The sequence below is a fragment of the Saccostrea cucullata genome, unplaced genomic scaffold (assembly GCF_032062105.1).
Source record: "Saccostrea cucullata isolate Sc308-1 unplaced genomic scaffold, CSIRO_AGI_Scuc_v1 ctg3138, whole genome shotgun sequence".
In the NCBI taxonomy this organism is placed as follows: Eukaryota; Metazoa; Mollusca; class Bivalvia; order Ostreida; family Ostreidae; genus Saccostrea; species Saccostrea cuccullata.
The window spans coordinates 1-20,448 of record NW_026938327.1 but is presented as its reverse complement, the minus strand read 5'-3'; positions in this window follow the sequence as shown (position 1 = coordinate 20,448).

Here is a 20,448-nt window from a genome sequence, read left to right as displayed (position 1 = left end):
TATGTAAACAAACACTTTAGAAATCGGAGTTTAAAAGCATTTAGAAGGAATATCATGTGTGATTCATGTGGAAATAAAGCTTATGAATAAGGTATGGTAATATAATCCTTCAAATTCTTCGTAAAATTAAAGCATATTTAATCAGTCTTTCCTTCGTTTGTAACGAAAAAGATGCAAAAGTTCAACACTGCGCCGCATACCTTGACACTTAATTTTTGTTTCCATCTAAAGTTCTTATTCTATTGTTTTTGGAAAGTGCTGCTAGAATCGTATGGTTTAAGGGAATTGATACATTTTTTCCGATGTTATGATCAAAATGTAAAAATTTTGGGAAGATTTCTTCCGAAAGTGTTTAATAATTATTTCTGTGATAGGACAGTAGGATTCTAGCAGCACTTTTCATGGTACAGATATGTTTTTACATAACTATTATTACAAATTGAAACTTAATATCAGTGTTAAACTTTTCACTTTTTCATTAAGGCTTATTTTCTAATTATATATAACACACCCTCACGTGGTGACGTCATTGAAGTGCTTACTAGTACAAGTTCCATTGAAGTCTATAGAATAGCAAACCTTTTATCCTTGGCTTTTCCGATTTATTAGTGTTACATAATTATAAAAAAGTGTTAAATTGCCGAATTCTGATCCATGTGCTGCCTTAACATACCCGCGAAAGAGAATAAAACATGAAAGCTTTTAAAATAAAACAGGTCAATACCATTTTCATTAATTTATCGTGCAAAACATGTCCCTAAACTAAAACATTGAATACAGCGTAAACAGTCCAGTAAAAAACCAATGTGAACCTTTAAAAAAATGTCGGTATTGAATTTTCTGGTTTTTGTAATCACCGGTTTCAACAAAGAGTCAAACTTTTTTCACACACATGGACGCTCAAATTGGTCTTATTTCATATCACAAACCCTACAACTAGTTCCAGTCACGCACAACATGAATTAAAGTTTGTGTTTTCATCTAACAATGTGTTAAATCGATGAATTGCGTCCTTACACATACAATGCACCACTTAATGTTTTAAATTACTTAGAAAAAGCTTGTAGTTAACGTTTTGTCTATTAATTATCATTGATTCTAAGAAAACGTTTTATTTAAATGCTTTCTCGTTTAAGAAAATATACAATAGTGATCAACCTAGTTAATTAAATGAGAAAAAATTAAATCAAACGTCATTCACAACTTTAACTGTTATGTTAAATTAATATGAAATTAATTAATTTTTGGGTTTTGAAAATATAGCAAATATAGCAAATAGGAAACTATGCATTATTCCATTTATAAAGAAATCGAGAAAATATTGATTATTGAGTTTGAAATTTTAGTCATGCAGAAAAGAAGAGCTGACTATTCGAAATTTAACATTTTGAGAAAGGCATATATTTGTCAGGCCATTTGTCCAACAAAACACCATATCGGAAATTAAACCCCTATGATACATAGGAAAACAATCCGAATTTTTACAAAATCAAAATAAAAAAAAAAGATAGCTGTCTAGTAACATATCCTTATTTAGGCATTAATCATCTGATTTAAAATACTATTTATGCGTCTTCCATATATAAAATAGATATGAGTAATACATGCAACTAGCGCCCAGAAAGGAAAAGAGTTGCAGTTTATCATAACATCATTGATTTACAAAAACTGCATCCAATCACTTATACTAATATAATTTCATAAATCTTAATGCACTCTATTAGCAAACATGTATAGTTAAAACATTATGATAATTGTCATATGAATACAGAGTACATAACATTACACGTGCATTTTGGATATAAAATTTGTGGAAACGCTCGTGATTGCTGACAGAATATTGAGTTTAGGGCTATTATCTTACAAAAATCTTTCTACGCTAAAAAAATGTGGTATAATTTAAGAAGAACGACTGAACATTTAAGGCATTTTCTGACCATTGTCGCCGGTATATCAATGGTACAACACAGCAGGACATCCCCTTTGCAAAGAGCATATCTATAATTCAAGTCAGCATTATTTGACATCAGTCCAGGCTGAGGACCTATTAGAAATAAATTTTGAGCAAAACAAAGCTGTGGACCCCTCCCCAGAAACGTAGATCTCTGTGAAAATGGTTTATGGAATAAAAATTCATGAAGGACTGAAGCTTTAAAAGTCAAAAACTAACCCACACCCACCCCAAACTCGGGAAAATATCTTGGATGCACACTATTGCAAGGGAATAATTATCTCACTTTTTAAAAAGTGCGTTATTCAGCATGTTAACAGTATACTCAAGAAGCCTCACTCTCGCTGTATAAAAACCTTATATAAATTGATTTCTCGTTTCAAAACAAAAGATAATTTCAAATCATAAACTGTACCTTTAAAACTTACTACAGTTGATATATAATTTACAGTTAAAATCTTAAAATTATGTAAGTAAATTAACTCCTAACATTAAGAAAAACATCCTAGTGCTCAGTTGTACAAATGTGAAAAGATACTAAATAATCGAAAAGATATAATCTCTACATGGATGGACCTACCTAGAAGATCTGTATATAATATCACCCTTTAGCTTCTCACTGTTATAAATTTAATGATTGGCAGTGCAAAGAAAACTAAACGCAACAGAATGGAAACATTGTCCGTCAAGAGCAAAAATCTAATGACTTGACTCATCCTGATCGATTCAATCATCGTTCATTTAAAAGTCATGCATTTTAAAATAGCACCCTACAAAGGTTTGACCCAACAACACAGCTTAAGCCATTCATACACCAAGGTGTTGAAGAAGTAGGGACGGTTTTGGCTTTATTGTACCCTCAGTTTTAAAGAATTTTAAAAAGATCTGAAGTTTGATTCAATATGAGTTGTGTAAATGAGTGTGATACTAAATAAAGCAATTTGAGGCTGTACAGATTTGATTTAAAGGAGGACCATTCTGTAAATCTAACATTAATAAATTGTTGCATTTCTGAGATTTAAGCAGAAAAAAAATAAAAATAAGTCATATCAGGGGATTATTTTCCTTCAGAAAATAGTACCCACAGCCGTCGCCCAATTCTTTGTATAAACTGGCGTCCCTTGTCACAGTGGGTGCTTAGGTACGGAAAAGATCCCTCACTGCTCAATGGCTTGCACCGTATGTGTCGAGTAGAAGTATAAATTTGCAGCCCTATATCCGTTTCAATATGAATGAGAAAAAATATCATAAACAAGTTTAACATCTGCAACAAATGATCCTGGATGATCTGTTTGCAAACTCATACATTATAAGAAACCTTTGATTAATAGCCAATATACTTATTATTATTTCTTAATAAAACATGAAATATCTTCTTGAGTAATAAAATGAAGAACACGACCTATAATTACAAAATGCACCTACTTTAGCATAGCTTAGTTATAAAATTACAGACTATATTCATTTAAGCTGTAAGTAATAGATTATATCGCTACCTTTTTAAAAGCAATTTTATAACGACCCCAATAGATCTTTTAAAAAACTTCCTAGTACCCGGGTAGCACATTAAGGTAAGAAAAATATTCTTCATATTAAAAATAAAAAAAGTGAAGGCGTACATTTTCGGCATCATCTTATTTTTAATAAAAAATTCATTACCTGACATTAAAGCTTGTAAAGCAGTAAGTTATGATTTTGAAGAAGGGATATCTAGAAAATATTGTTTCTTATGAATGAAAACGAAGAAAATAAATAGGCCCAAATTCTATGTTGAAATGTTAACTTTCGACAACTGCTTAACTTGGTCCGTACGCAAAAATAAAAAAAATCACGAGGCCGAGTCTAACTCGAGAGCGCATGACTTTGTTCAGCATTTTAATCTCATGCAGTCATTTGTGCCACAGCACACCTTTGCCAAATATTTTGATTTTCATACACAATTAAAATTATATGAAACCCTACTGGTCTGAAATTGTGATTTTACGACAATAATTAAGTTAGGAAAAACGCTGCAATGGCTCTAACGACGTCACCATGTTCGAATTTTGTACGCAATGCATGACACTGAAGAATCATCATAGAATGACGCATGACTCGCTTATATGTTCAAAACGTCCATGGACATTTTACTAAAAACTGATGACAGAACATCCAAAGATACATATACTAGCAAACTATAAACATTGCTATTTTTAACGAAAAAATCACATGCGCTGATAATTCAGATGCACTGATATGTATTTATACCGTAATATGACAATTTTACAGGTACTGGGCTTTGAAAAAATAAACTAAGTAATTAATTCCTAGACCAACCTAGATGGTAATTTTTCTTAAAATTCACTATTTGGTGAATATTTACCAATAACTTTCATTTACTTGACTGAAAAAGAAATCTCTGAGGCAGAAGTACAAAAAAATATAGAAAAATGTGATAAATCGGCGCTATTCGAACAAATTACCATATAAGGTCCAATAATAAAATTTAGAGATGGTTCTCCAAAAAAAAAAAACGGTTGGTAAACATTCAATTGTTTTAAACTGAAAACAATACATACGAGGGTTTTTAGAAAAGTTCGCGTACACACTGATTTACGGAAAATCTATTGTGGACTGTGAAGTGTGTCAACTCGACATTTAGATATATCGATGACGTATTGTCAATTAACAATGGTCAATTTACAATGGTCATTTCCATTTCTACGTCGATACGATATATCCTGGTGAGCTTGAGATAAAAGATACCAAAGAGTCTGACACATCTGTGTTATATCTGAATAATTTACTTAAAAAAGACGTTAATGGCAATCTAACAACCAAGTTGTATGATAAACGTGATGACTTTTACTTTTCTATCGTCGTCAACTTCCCTTACTTTTGCAGCAACCTATACCTCTTCAACTGCATTCAGAGTATATATATATATATATATATATATATATATATATATATATATATATATATATATATATATATAATGGCTATAAGCCGAAAACTGTCCATTATGTCAGATATTAGACGACCCGAGGCGCGTTAGCGCCGAGGAGAGTCTAATATCTGACATAATGGTCAGTTTGAGGCTTATAACTTACTTAAAACATTTCACCACTGTCGAACACTTCCATTGTTAACTTATTGGACAGCCACAGGTAAAGTCTCGTTCTGCGTGGATGACTTACCTGGCACTGTTCATCAAGTTAGGCCAAAGAAAACCAGTTTTGGTTTTTCTTCTGTCTTTATTAATTGTAGGAATCATCGAGAGGTGTTTTATATCGATAAATATGAACATTAATTTTGTTTAGTCTTATTTATCCGCATTGCGACATTCTGTATATATACTATGCATGCGCAAAAGTCAGTTCTACAAAATTCTTTACAATTTATTCATTTTACAACTCAACGACCACAGATGACGACGTACATTTTAATTTTGAAAAAAGACCTTCAGAATTGGGTGTTTTGACAATGCCATTTATTGAACACACCAAGGTGCCTCAGTTTAAGTTTTTACTGTGAAATCCGGATGTATATTCTTATGTTTCGGAATTTGCAAGAAACAGTTTCCCGTTAACAGGTAATTTTTGTAAAGCAATAGGATTTGAAGGATTTAACTCCAACAACTGTTTAAGCATTTTCTATGAAATTGGGAGATTATTTCTGATGTATTTTTTAAAATTGCAATACTTTCTCTTTTGCGTGCAGTTTTTGAACTCGGGAGGATTTTTACTCCAGCCACTCTTTAAAACAACGCCAGACACTCGCTCAAACGACGCAGGACTAGGTGGACAAACGGTCATAAATCACAGAACAAAATTACAGATTCCGTTGGAATTTCGTGAGCTAAATTTTGTGCTAAATGCCGAAAAATGGATATTTCAATAAACAAAAAGCCCCAGGTTGTGTGTAAGAAAACGCATTCTTCTCATTCATCTTTTGTGTCCATTGGATTCTATATTAATGTGTTCCATGGATTAATCATTGTAAAATGAATCTATTATATAGCAATGAACGGTGAATTTAGGAAATTAATGATCGGAGCCATGTATGCGTCTACAATAATGAATCTGAGACATTCAATTCACTGGATAATTTGTGCCATTTTCAATAGGATTTTTTTGTGTGTGTGAAATATTAACATTTAACGCTACTTATTTCCTACATTGTTCATATTAAATTGTTCGATTTGTCATTGTCTTTTAAATGCTGTTTACTTATTTGCCTCGCCCTTTGTTCTCATTTTAACGTTATCTGTACCTGTCCAATAAGTCGAATCTTATTGGACACCTACAGGTAACTTATTGGACAGGGTGCAGGACAATAACAAATTTATTGAACCAGGTTTAACAAAAGATGACGTCACAAAAATGTTTTAACATTTGATTAGAAACGCAAGAGCATGCTCTACGTATAAACAATTTCTAAAACGAGGTAAATTAAATTATTGACAAGCAAGTTGATGAAACAAAAATATCAACAGTCTCGGTTAAAGTCGTCATTTCGTAAATTCCATGGTCGATACAAAGACCTTGTCAGCGATACAATTTATCATTGAGACAATACTGACTGAAGTTTTCCATACTTAATGTTGTCCATTATTTATACACTGTATTGACGACTTTTCCGATCATGACAAGGAGCACACGACAGGTGTGACCGGTCAACAGGGGATGCTCACTCCTCCATTGCACCTGATCCCACCTCTGATGTTTCGGAGGTCAGTATTTGCTTTGCTCCTATTTTGTATTACTTTATGGATTTTGAGATTGAATACTGTTCGTTATCTCAATATCCTTCTAATCAAATTCCTATTTTTTTTTATATATAAGTATGTAAAAAATCAGGTCCATTTACTAAAATTTTGAAAATTTACAACGACTGTGCGGTCATATGATTCACGAAGCAATCACTTGACGTTATAAATTAGTGACGTTATAACCAGATTTCAAACCCGCAAAGATTTTTATAAGTTCTTAATATCTTACATTTCTTTGACTTTTCTTGCCTTTTTTCTACTTAAAAAATTAAATATCAATATCGAGACATATTATTTTTTGTATATTTTCTTACATATATGGTAAGTGTTGTTCGGATAATAGCTAGATCTGAAAATGAACGCCCATGCATTGAAGCGATCATGATCAGCTAGGTTTGGAAACAATGCAAAATCCTGAGACGCAACTTCAATGCGATAAGTGGGGTTACTGAGGTACATGTATCGCATGAAAGTTGATAATAAAAAATGTTAATCCTTCCATTCTTATGAAGCTACTACCAATTGAATATTATTATCTTTTTTACGTGTAGACAATTTCTAGTATCATCTAAAAGCATATTTGTTTATTTTTTTTTTTTACATTTTCCTGTCTACATACATAAATTTTAGAAGCTTGGTGCTAACATGACGTTCAATGACGTTCCCATTATTGGCTTTCATTTCACGCGTTGATTATATATAAACGGCTATAAAACATTCATGCGCCATCCAATTCAATTCAAAATTTCACCAAGTGACGTTTCATGAATACTGTTGTGGCAGGTAAAATTTCATTAGTCTTTTTGCGCTACAACTGTGCATTGTTTAATTTTGTTAGAAAGTCTAAAATAAACGTTCGAAAAAATAAAATGCTCCGTGAAGCACGTTTTATCAAAATAATATAGTTGTATATTTTTCTATTATCACCGGAAAACATCAAATCTTTGTTTACTTATTGGGAAAAAACAAAGTTTTATCTGGAGAGTTTACCCGGTTTCATGGAAATAGCGCGCTCACGATAGAACTTCTAACAACCCTCGTATAACAGTAAAACATTAAATATCGAAAAATTATCAAAATCCCTGAGGTAGAAATAAAAGATCTTATTTCGAATCAACAACTCATCCAATGAATCTTGCAGAAATTTAAAGCTACTGCACCAGATGGAGTTTAGAAAAGTTGACTTAATAAGAAAAAGTCTATATTGACTCACAACATAAGGATCGACTCCTACCACTGCGCCACGCGGATGACTTGTAAATTAATTAGTTCGATAGTTGGTTGATATCTTAACCTTTTTCATTCCAGATTAACTCGATTAAAGAAAATTGTGACTGAATTTTATTATTTAAATACTGGTATACCTAATTTAACTTATATGAATTAATGAGTACACAATCAGAAAAATTTTGTTTCCTTGAATTTAAGACTAAATGAATTAATTGATTTACAAACAAAAATACATGAAATCAAATAAAAGATTTGTAACAATGTTTAATTTATCCTGTAAGTGGTCTATATTAGTTCGGAAAAGTTTGAGGTTTATTAAGGTGCATTAGTGTAGATATGAATATGAGTTGGCATTCAGCAAAGGAAAAAAAAGATGCATTTTTCAGACACCTTTGCATCCAGTCATTATTTGCATTGTCATTCCGAGCAGTACATGCGAGTATACGTATTAAGGGCATAAATGCACTATACCACATAAAAGCTTATAAAGTAAGACAAGAATGAGGCATTTTAAATCATCGATAGCAATAGCTGTATAGCGATTTCTCTTTTGCAACCCCGTAAAATAATTAATACCCGGTACATCAAACATCACATAATTTAATTTAAACAATATTGTATTCACTGATGTCATGGTGAATAGGATTGGGCAGCAGGCGCAGCCTATTTTAGCCCTCTCCCTAAAGAATAACATCACTTAATAATTTAATTCTGGTTGTAACGCTGTATTTGATTGGATAAAAAATTTACTTTATATCGTATTAAAAATAAAATGGTATGAAACTTCAAACTTTGACAAAATAAATGTTTTATTTACGGAAATGAGTTGATCTATAGTCTCACTGAAAGAATATGACGATGAGCAACATTTTTCTAAGTATTTTTTGAATGACTCTTATATCTATCACCTTATATTGCTATATTAATATAGATTTACGTCAACGTTAACGTTTCGATCTGACTTTTTTTTTTATTTAAAAACACTTATTAATTTATGATGAAATGAACCAAAAGCTCATATTTTGGAGTTAAAGGCACTTATTTAAGGAATGAATTTAATTGCTACCCATTTTATACGGTATAAACTGGGTTGGGGCAGTTAACGCTTTATAAACCGCGAAGCGGTTTATAAGAAAGCATAAACTGTTCCAACCCAGTTTATACTGTATAAAATGGGTAGCTGTTAAATTCATTGCTTATAATTTAATTTTCAATCATTTAATGTAAGAAAAAAAAGATGATTGTTCTAACAAAAAGACTTCACTTTGTACACAATTTGAATGTCACGTCAGGCGGATTGATAGTTTTTGACGCAAGTCATTCTGACGTAGGCAACACATTTTATAGAACTCATGTTAGCCAATTTTAAAAATGTGTTTTGTACGAAAGCCCAGAAGGCTCATTCGAGATTCGAGTTTCAAAATACGAGATTCAAAATTCGAGATTCGAAATTCGAGTTTCGAAATTCAAGATCCAAGCTAACCAATCAAAAGCGGGTTCAACATTCGAGATTCGAGTTTCGAAATACGAGATTCGAAATTCGAGATTCAAATTAAAATTCGAGTTTCGAGATTCAAGATCCAGACTAACCAATCAAAAGCGGGTTCAACATTTGATTACTTCCCTTAATTATGTTTTTACTTACAAGAAATCGTTAAATATAATTATAACAAATGGGTCATTTGATTAAATTACAATGAAAGAAAGAGTGTTATATATATTAGAAGTAAATTTAATTAAAGATTGGATTTTTTGCTAAGCAAGATATACTTCAATTTATATTATAGCTTCTTAAACATTAAACAGATTAAATATATCAGGAGTATATATATATTTTTTGGATTGTCTACTAAACTTAATTTTTATGTAATACTTCTATTAGGAAAACCACAAGTACTTGTGGACAGGACCCCCCCCCCCCCCCGATATTCAACGCCAGGGCTTAAAGGACATTTGTTTCAGAAATTATAATTATTACACTTATTCATCATGTGTACAATGCGAAAGAATCTCGGGCAAAAAAAAAACAACAAAATAATCGCTCAACGAAAAAATATAAGAGAGAATGCTGTTTAAGGAGAAAATATGGGATTACACGAGATGCAGAGTCAGTTCGATAGCATGGACTAACACAGAAATATTGGTAAAAACAGTGTGAATCGACATTTTAGGTTAAAATAAAATAAATGCATGTTTTTAAAACATAGAAATATCAGTGGGGGTACAACGTAAACAAACTGTAGTGGCATACCTTTCTCTCTTACGATGTATGGGGTATTTCTTTGTTGATCGATTATTCTGGGGGGTTTTACGATTTTTTCGTATTGTAGTCATGCTGATTAAGTATAATAAATATATTTTGTAAAAAAAAAAATGCCCAATAATCCCCGGCGTTGAACATCGAGGGAGAGGAGGGGGGTCCTGTCCAAAAGTACTTGTGGTTCCTTATTAGAGGAAATCGGTTAAGTTTAGTAGACAATACAAAAATATATATACTCCTAATATATGTAATCTATTTAATATTTAAGAAGTTATCATATAAATTGAAATATATATTTCTGATTAAAAATCCAATACTTATTTCAATTTCCTTCTAAAATATATAACAATCTTTTTTGCATTGTAATTTAATCAAATGACCCATTTGTTATAATTATATTAAACGATTTCTTGATAGTAAAAACATAATAAAGGGGAGTAATCAAATGTTGAACCCGCTTTTGATTGGTTAGTCTGGATCTTGAATCTCGAAACTCGAATTTTGAATCTCGAATTTAGAATCTCGTATTCCGAAACTCGAATCTCGAATGAGCCTTCTGGGCTTTCGTAGTTTTGTTACCACAAAGCACAATTGACCGACATTGTAACGTCAATAACAACGAAGAGAAATTTTCTCAAAAATACTCTGCTTTTTAATTTCATACACGGTTCATGACGTCTTCTTCATTCATAATATGAAAAGGTATCCATATCACTTAATACCTAGTTTCCGAACAATTGCGCAAATAGCTTGAACTAGATTGTCAGTCTTTTCAAATTCTTTACTGCGTAACTCTATTAGTTCTAACAGTGAAGCATACACCACGTTTTATCTACTATATAACATGTTTCTTTTCAGTCCATTCATTGTCCGATTTACACTTTCTACCACTCGAAAATAGTATTTTCCATTTTATACAAGTACACAGTTTATTTTTCATATCTTTCCTGGTTTATAGAGATTTTTTTAAGTTTGTTAAAGAAATTTCCAGAATGCAAAGCAAAATTTATTGCTACTCGCTGCTCCGCGACGTCCTCAAACGTCATGTTTTTCCCCCCTTTTCTAATCAAGTCCATATGTAATTATTTGTAGATACTGATAATTTTTAAACGGAGCGATATATTACAGTATTGATAGTATGTTAAATAATACAGCAAGTCTTATTTTAAAGATGTAATTTTATTTCTTTTCAGCTCCATTTAATAGAGGTATGGCTATAGATACTATAAAGTAAAAATTAGTATATTAAGGTACAAATACCTGTAGAATTCGAATAGGGCATTAATTATTTATCATGTAATTGACTAACAATATCGGCATTCATTCGCCTAATAGAAGCAAATAAAATATGTTTAAGATTCAAAATATTAAATTCCGTAACATTTAATTAAATGAATTAAAAGAATTCTTTGAATAGACTTAACTCGCTATTCTTTACTTCGCAAATTATTGAACAATCTAAAACCAAAACACATCTTTTTTTATGCCCATCGCATTCTATCACAAACTTTAATTGTTCACGTCTTTTACGACATCTTATAATAAAAAGGGGTATTTCTTTAATCTTCTTCAAACGATTTGTATCTCCTGTGATAGCTAACGAGAACATAGAGTTCGGGGCTATAGTCTAGAATACCTTTCCGTGCTAAAAGAACTCTTGTGTAATGCAAGTTATGAAGAATGTTCGAAGTCATTTTCTGACCAATGTGATATATGGATGTAATTGCAAACTTCTAGTAATGTGCCCTACAATGCATGTACAATACACTGAAGAATGCCTCATTCTTGCAATAAAGTTACTTTTATCAAGTATCAACGATGTCCAAAATGTTACATTTGTATGTTTAGATTAAAAATACTTTTAAATTATATATTGATATGAATAAATATTAATAAGAAAGATATAAAGTGTCAATTTCTTCAAAAGCCTGGATACCTATGATTTTTATTTTTGAAATGTGTTAATTGATCAAATTTGAATTGGAAAATGCATAACAGGTGTTTTCATTCCCAATTCCTGAAAATATATCTGAGATTTCCTAATTTTCTCTATATAATATGATTAACTTGAAAGATGAAGTTTGAAGAATTATTATGGGTAAAACACGTTACTTTAGAAATTCAGAGACATTTTTGTGAGCATTTTCAAATAGTCAATGCTTGATTTTCAGAATCTGAGGATCGGAGCACCTTAAATTTCGACAAAAACTAATGAATTTTCAGTGCAGACTTCATGGAGAAAACTACACGAATTTCAATGAAGGTATTGTTCGTTGATGGCATTTACTACAAATCTTGTCTCAACTCCACTTATTCCTTTACTTTGAAGCAATGCTTCTCAATAGGGCTTTCCACTGAAGTTAAGCGTGTAATCGATTTTCAGCATGAGGGTATTGACTTTTCGGCACAGATTTTTTTCAAGAAGCAAACCATTGCCAAGATCAGTGCAATATCCTTTTACGCAGTTGTTTAATGTACATAATGAATAATATGCGACTGCTTTTTCTTTAAATATATAGAAGTGATATTTTTATGATGTGGTTTAAGGACGTCGACTTAACTAATAATAGACAGATGTAATTATGTTTATTTACTACATGTACATATATAGGAAGTTGAAATGTCCTTTCTAGACTTGGCACGTGATTTGGAATTGATATTATATATCAACATGGAAAATTAAAGTAGAAATCGTGGATAACGGCTGCATGTGAGTTCAAATTCCTTTGTATGACCAAAAGATGTCTCCTCCACAAAACCAAGCTATAGATTATTTCGCTTTTGAATAAATAATAATATATATCTACTAAAAAAAAGGAAATACTCACATCGGTTTGAAGAATAATCATGATGTCTTACTATTAGATCTCATCTTATGCCTGTCTTCAGCACTAAAGGACCGATATTTTTGTCAGTGAGGGTGGTTTAATAAAGTTTAAACACACCACATTGCATTTTTCATGTACATTTTTATCAATAAAGGCATTTGGGCCATTATTTGAAAAATATGACGAAAATTCCCGTATTCAAAAATGATTTTTATTTAATGAAAAGAGGAATAATCCCGTTATATAGTAACACTTCCCCGAAAAAGGACCTGTGTCCAACCTGTTAAAGACTATGTTAAAATTTGGAACTGTAAAGCATTGCTGATGAATTTCATGATATGAAATGCACAAACTTTTCAAATGACCAACAAAATATTCCAGAACAGACATTGTTAAAATCAATGTTTTTTTCAAGTTTGAATAACCAAACTTATTTCTATGTTTTAATTGTAAACAGTATAAAAAAGATTAAGGGAAAAATATGGAACGCCGTCACTGCCTTATAGCAGAACACAACATTGCATTGTGTCAACCTTCCGCTACATTATTTCAACACTTTATGACATTTACTCACACTATATTGCATTGTGTCAACTCTTTATGACATTAACCCACACTACTGTTGCATTATGTCAACCTTCCATTATATTATGTCAACTCTTTATGACATTAACCCACAATACTATTGCATTATGTCAACCTTCCATTACATTATGTCAATTCTTTATGATATTATGTGAAAAGCTCATGTCATACTGTGCGCACTCTTCTACATTATGTCGATTCACTATTACGTTATGCGAACACGTGTATCCTCGGCCTTTATATGAGCATAACGTATTTTCCGCTTTCCGAAAGCACTGAAATTGGCGGGAGAGAAAACTGTCGTAGAAGAAATTAACAGCGATTTTGGAATGGCATCTTTAATAAAACTATAAGTTTTTAACTACAATACTATAAAACTACAAATGATTGACAACCTTGAAACGTGCAAAGCCTTAACACTGCTACTGTGCATTAAAGTCACTTCGAAATTCAATGGCATTTACTTTAATCTGATAATTAAATAAATCAAATAATATGAGTCGTGCAGCATATTTGTTCTTTTTCTTTTTAATTTTTTTTTTTTTTTTTTTTTTTTTTTTTTTTTTTTTGGATAAAAGTCTTAAAATTCTGGTCTTACTAAAAAAATTGTCATAAGATTTTTATCAGTCTTTAACTTTCCTTTTTTTAAAAGTGTATACACATCGTATAACACACGTGCACTGGTGGGTTGGGTCGGGGGGGGGGGGCAGAAATCCCGCCCTACCCTCTTAAGTGACCAAAATTTACATAAGATTAATAAATTTATTGGTTTTACTTTGTAGGACATTACATTAGTTTCACATTAAGTTTAGCTGAATTAAGTTGAAAACTTTTTTTCTATAAAACTATAAAGCCTGAGAGCGTCTCTCCTTTCCTCCTTGGTCTCCAAACATTGGTTATACCTTCATAAAAATCCTAAACAGCAAAAAGAAGAGGGGGGGGGGATAGGTTCGAACTTCACTAGCAATTTTTTTTTCCAAACAACACCACTTTCCACTTATTTTAACCTAAACTACAACGTGTCTGTGGAAAGTAGGGGGGAAGGGCTTAACCTACGCAGCGATGTTCAATGTCTATACTAAGTCTATCTGAGGAAAAAAAGCTAAGCCCCCCCCCTCAGCCCCCCACCCCCCGGTTCCGACGCCTATGTCAACCATATACCGTCCCCCTTTCTTGTTCAAGATTCCCATATCCGCCACTGATATGTGCGCATGCATGCTTACTAAGACTGGCAGATTTTTGTAATAGAATTCTGGCCCTAGAATGATTGAAAAAATTTCTAATTCCAGTGAAGTAGCATCTTTTTTGAAAGGGGAGGTCAGCCAGAAAAAAAATATTAATTTGCCCCCCAAAAATTGACAAGCTCCAAAAAATTGTCCAAGCCCGAAAATCCCTATTTCGGGGAAGGGGGGGGGGGTCAAACTTCGATCAGTCCTAATTTTTGTTTTCAGATACCGGTATACTACATTGCCTTCAGTGGACTATACTTCAACAAAAAGTAGGGGTAGGGGTATACTTTCAATGAACATTACTTTTTCTATAGTAAAGTTATGTCTGGGAAAAGAGGGGGGGTGTTGTTATACTTCCTAATCAATCAGGAAACCCCCCCCCCCCCTCTTAACAATCTTTAAAACACGGTCGTCAACATTCATTGTACATACTAGATATACAGCTTTCAGATAATGTATTTTTACATCAGGTAATGCACTTTTGGAATCAACATGATAAAGAGAGTTAACACAATATAAAGCTATTTTTAGATCACATAAGAAAGAGTTGACATAACGTTATAATATATCCACATCACGGTATGGAGTTTTGACATAATGTAATAAAGTGTTGATATAATATGAAGATATGTTCACATTATGTTATACACTTTTTACACCACGTAGTAAAGCACTGACATGAAGGTAAGATATGTTCACCTCACATCATGATGCTCTCGCCGTAAAATAAAGATAAATCCATATCACGTAATAATGCTTTGATATAATAGAAATATACACTCTCAAAAAGAAATGGATTTTTGACTTCATGTAATGATACGTTTAATTATAAAACACAATTTACTTGACGTAATGCAAGTTTGACCTCACATATTAAAGAAATGAAATGATGTAAAGAAACATTCATTTCACGTAATAAAGTTTTAACTCAATGTAAACACATTATCACTTCACATAATTAATTTTTTACTTCAAGTTATGAAGTGCTGACATAATGAAAGGATGTATTCACTTCATGTAATGCAGCATTGGCATGATGTTAAGATATTTTTACATCATCTCATAAAAAATTGACATAAAGATATGTTCACATCACGTTATGATAAATTGACATAATAAATGCATAGTTGTATGCTATAAGGCAGTGATGGCGTTCCATAGAAAAATATAGCAGCGTGTATCGAGTTCTCTGCCTGATTTAAAAAGCTTGAAAAGCAGGAGGGTATGTCCGTCCGTCCGTCGGTCTGTTACGCTTTGGGGTTCCCATCTCTTTTCCGCAACTTATCATTACCACTGAATGAATTTGTTGAGACTTTCTGAAAATCTCTAATACATCATGCCATTGTACACCTCTTATTTTACTTTTTGATCCGACACATATTTCTGTTTCCAACTGCAAAACAGGGACATCCCAAATAGCATGACTATGTTGGGCCAACATTTGTAAAAGGTTGTATGGTTGGCGTTGGGGGAACAACGTTGGGCCAACGTTGGACTAATGTTACCAAGTCAACCTTCTTGACAATGACAGAATTCCTATGTTGGCCCAACGTTGGTCCAACGTAAGCAACTTCCATCCACTTTAGTTCCCAAGGAAGGAAGGATCCTGGTGTTGGTCCAACGTTGGACCAATGTTTATAATACACCCTTAAAGAAAAGTGTATTTACAAGTTGGTAGTAGTATGTTGGTTCAACGTTGGCCCGATGTTTGTAAAACACCCTTAAAGAATGTGTCTTATCAAGTTGGTAGTATTATGTTGGCCCAACGTTGGCCAATTGTTAGTAATACACCCTTAAAGAAAATGTCTTATCAAGTTGGTAGTATTATGTTGGCCCAACGTTAGCCCATTGTTTGTAATACACCCTTTAAGAAAGTGCCTTATCAAGTTCAAGTAGTATGTTGGCCCAACGTTGGCCCGATGTTTCTAATACACCCTTAAAGAAAATGTCTTATCAAGTTGATAGTATTATGTTGGTCCAACGTTGGCCCATTGTTTCTAATACACCCTTAAAGAACGTGTCTTATCAAGTTGGTAGTAGTATGTTGGCTCAACATTGGCACAATGTTTGTAATACACACAAGTGTTATTTAAAGATGGGATATTTATATAGGGCCAACGTAGGCCCAATTATCATACTGCCAATTAATTGATGGTGTCAACTTTATAATTAGCTGCTGAGCTTTACGTTGGGACAACGTTGGCACATTCTGAAATAATTAAGAGGACTTTCTATGTCCATGCCTATTATTGGATGACTGCTCTTGTTTAGATATGATATTTTCAATATTTTAACTTTGCACTTAAGTGATCACAGCACCAAAGAGTGTTTTATTCTATTTTTTGAATTTTGTTTATGCTTATATTTATTTGTAATAAACCAGATAGCAGAACATGGTTGGCCGAATCTTACATTATGGTTGTATTATCTATGTTTGGTTACCTTTATTGGGCCAACAATGGCCCAACATGGAATATCGATAGCTGGTTATGTATAATGGTGCGCTAATGTTGGGCTAACTGTTCGCATTATCTCATAAAATTATTATCATGAGAGAAAATATTTGTTTGGGGATTGGCATCGGCCCAACGTTGGCCCAATATACCATGAATCTGACTGAGCATCATGGGTAGACAACAACCGGGCTACTTGTAATATCCGCGCCATTTTTAATCTGACACGAGTGAGCGTAATGAGACTGATACCTTGCATATCTGCATCCACTTTGTAAGTATTTATGATATGTTTTCCTCGGCACAGCTGAATTAACGTTTATTTTTTAAACGATATCATGTACAAATCTGCGCAAAGCAGACACGGGCAAGTGCAGAGGCCAGGTGCTATTGGGTCAACACTGTACCCCAGATGGCATGCTAACATTGGGCCAACGTTAGACCAATGTAATCGGTTACATCCGGCCAATGTTGGCAATTGATATTGACCCAATTTAAGTTTGCTCATCGGTCCAATGTTGGCACGATATGTTGGGCCAACGTTGGCCCAGTGTAGAGTGTTATTTCTACAGATATATGCCCAACGTTGCGCCAACATTGGCCCAATGAATGCGACATTGTTTGACCAACGTCAATAGGAACATTGGGCCGATGTTGGTAAATGACGTTGGTCCAGTGTCATTTTGCTCCTTGGCCCAATGTTGGCCCGATATATTGGACCAACATTGGGCCAATGTGTATAAACATTTAATTGTTACAAATCTGTTTATTAACAAATCTGATCGTCTCTACAATCAAAAATAAATCTACAACCAATCCTACTTCAAAGTACAAGCTAGCTAAAATGAATTTACAAGGCTTGTTAAAATTCTTATTATTTATCAAAACAAAGTAAATTATCAGTGATTAAATGTTTTGTTTTTATACAAGAAAAAATAAATTAAAGTGTAAAATAACAAATGTGTTTTGATACAGTTAAAACAATAAATAATTTTCCCCTTATTTAGATTGAAATGTGTGACTAGTAAAATACATTTCCGAAGTCTACCACTTAATTTATTTATATACACTTAACTTAGAGCACATGATCAAACATTTTGAAAATGTTGAACTTGTTGAAGTTAAAACTAAATTTATACAGTACTAAACATAAATTGGGTTCTTTCATTTAAAATTTGTTCAGTGTAACGACTTTTCTATACATGTATTTTATGTAACATTGAATCAAAATCGTTGTGATGATGATGATGATGATCAAGCGTAGAAATGTTATGCATAAATGCCTTCATCATGCAAGCTAATCACTTAATCGCACCATGAAACAAAAAAGACGGTTATTCCTTAATTGACAGCTTAAACATATAGTGATATACTTGTAAATTTAATCGTATGTTTACTCTTTACTGAGAAAAGTAACAAATGTATTAAGTACCAAATACTACAATTTTAGTGCTACTGGAGATTCTAAAAAGACATTCAGAACACAATCAAAGAATAGCTAAGGTATGCCAAGGACAGGGATGGGGGAGGAAGAAACGGACAGAGAAGAAAAGAAGGGGGAGGAAGAGACTCGGGAGAGAGAAGAGAAGACTTAAGAGAGGGATCAGATGGAAAGTGGCAGTGCCTAGCTTTTTTCTGTTATATACTGTGACAAATCTGTAGTTCTACCCTTTTCTGTGTCTGTTTGTCGGTTACAAACACGATGCAGGTGCCAGAAACATTTTTTTGTGTAAGTAAACAAAATGACCGGATTCATTTTAGTATTATTTTAAGAATAGGGGGGCTTTGTTTATTTGTTGGACCTGCTTATTGATACCTGCAATTTACTGAACTTGTGCATAAATTTACATCAGAGAGGGAGTATACAGTCATGTAACCCTACATGTATCACTTGAAGTGAGCATCAACTTTCATTTCTTTATAAATGTTTTCTTCATGTCCTGAGCAATAAAATACTAGCATGTTATAATTTAATTTTATATTTTGATTTCTTTTTCCTCAGTTTTTTAATTAATGCTATGAGATATATATTGAGAAAATGTATTAAATTATTAATCTAGCATATATATATAGTATTAAAGGGCTTTTACCAGTAAACTGTACTACAAAACTAGTATAACCTTAATATATGTATTTGTTTGTCAATTTTGAGGACAAATGGCCAACCAGTGAAGAGCAAATGAGTTGTCATGATGGAGAGCCAATCAGATACAAACCAACGTTGGCCCAAAAATGATGTTTGCCTAATATTGAAAGAATAAGTGGCCCAACAGTGGCTCAATAATATCCGTTCTTGGTCCAGCAATAAGCCAACAAGTTGGTCTGATTAAGGGCCGATGAGCAAATTACCGTTGGCCCAACATTAATTGCTTACAATGGCCCAAATGTTCAAAAATGACGTTTGCCCAACACTGAAAAAATACATTGGCCCGACAGTGTCCCAATATTTACTGTTACATTGGCCCAACAATAAGCCAACAAGTTGGTTTGATTAAGGGCCGATGAGCAAATTACCGTTGGCCCAACATTAACTACTTACAATGGCCCAATTGTACAAAAATGACGTTTGCCCAATATGGAAATGATACATTGGCCCAACAGTGGCCCAATATTAACTGTTACATTGGCCCAACAATAAGCCAACACGTTGGTTTGATTAAGGGCCGATGAGCAAATTACCGATGGCCCAATGTTGAATACAAACGGTGGCCCAACATAAGGAGCATTGTTGGCCCAACAAAGGTCCAATAACATCCTGCTATCTGGGATTGCCATTACATTATGTGGAAGGCGGGGTATCATTAAGTGTACTCCTTGCAATTGCCCACCGTACACTCACCGTACATCTACTTTTTAATTGCTTTATTCAAAGAAAAAAGTCAAAGTAGTGAGTCAGCTCCAGAGGTCTTTTTTATATAATATTCTTTGAGGTCCTTACGTTTCTTTCTTTCATCGAATTGAACACTTAAATCAGCACAACTCTTTAACTAGTACAATTTTTGTGAAATTTCCTTGTCATCATTACCTATCTTAAGCAATATCGACACATCCGTATTATATAATTATACTGTATCTACACTATGTCTCTTCGTAATTTACAGAAATATTAATAATTATCATAAATATTATGATTTAATTTTTAAAATGAATTCAGTTTCA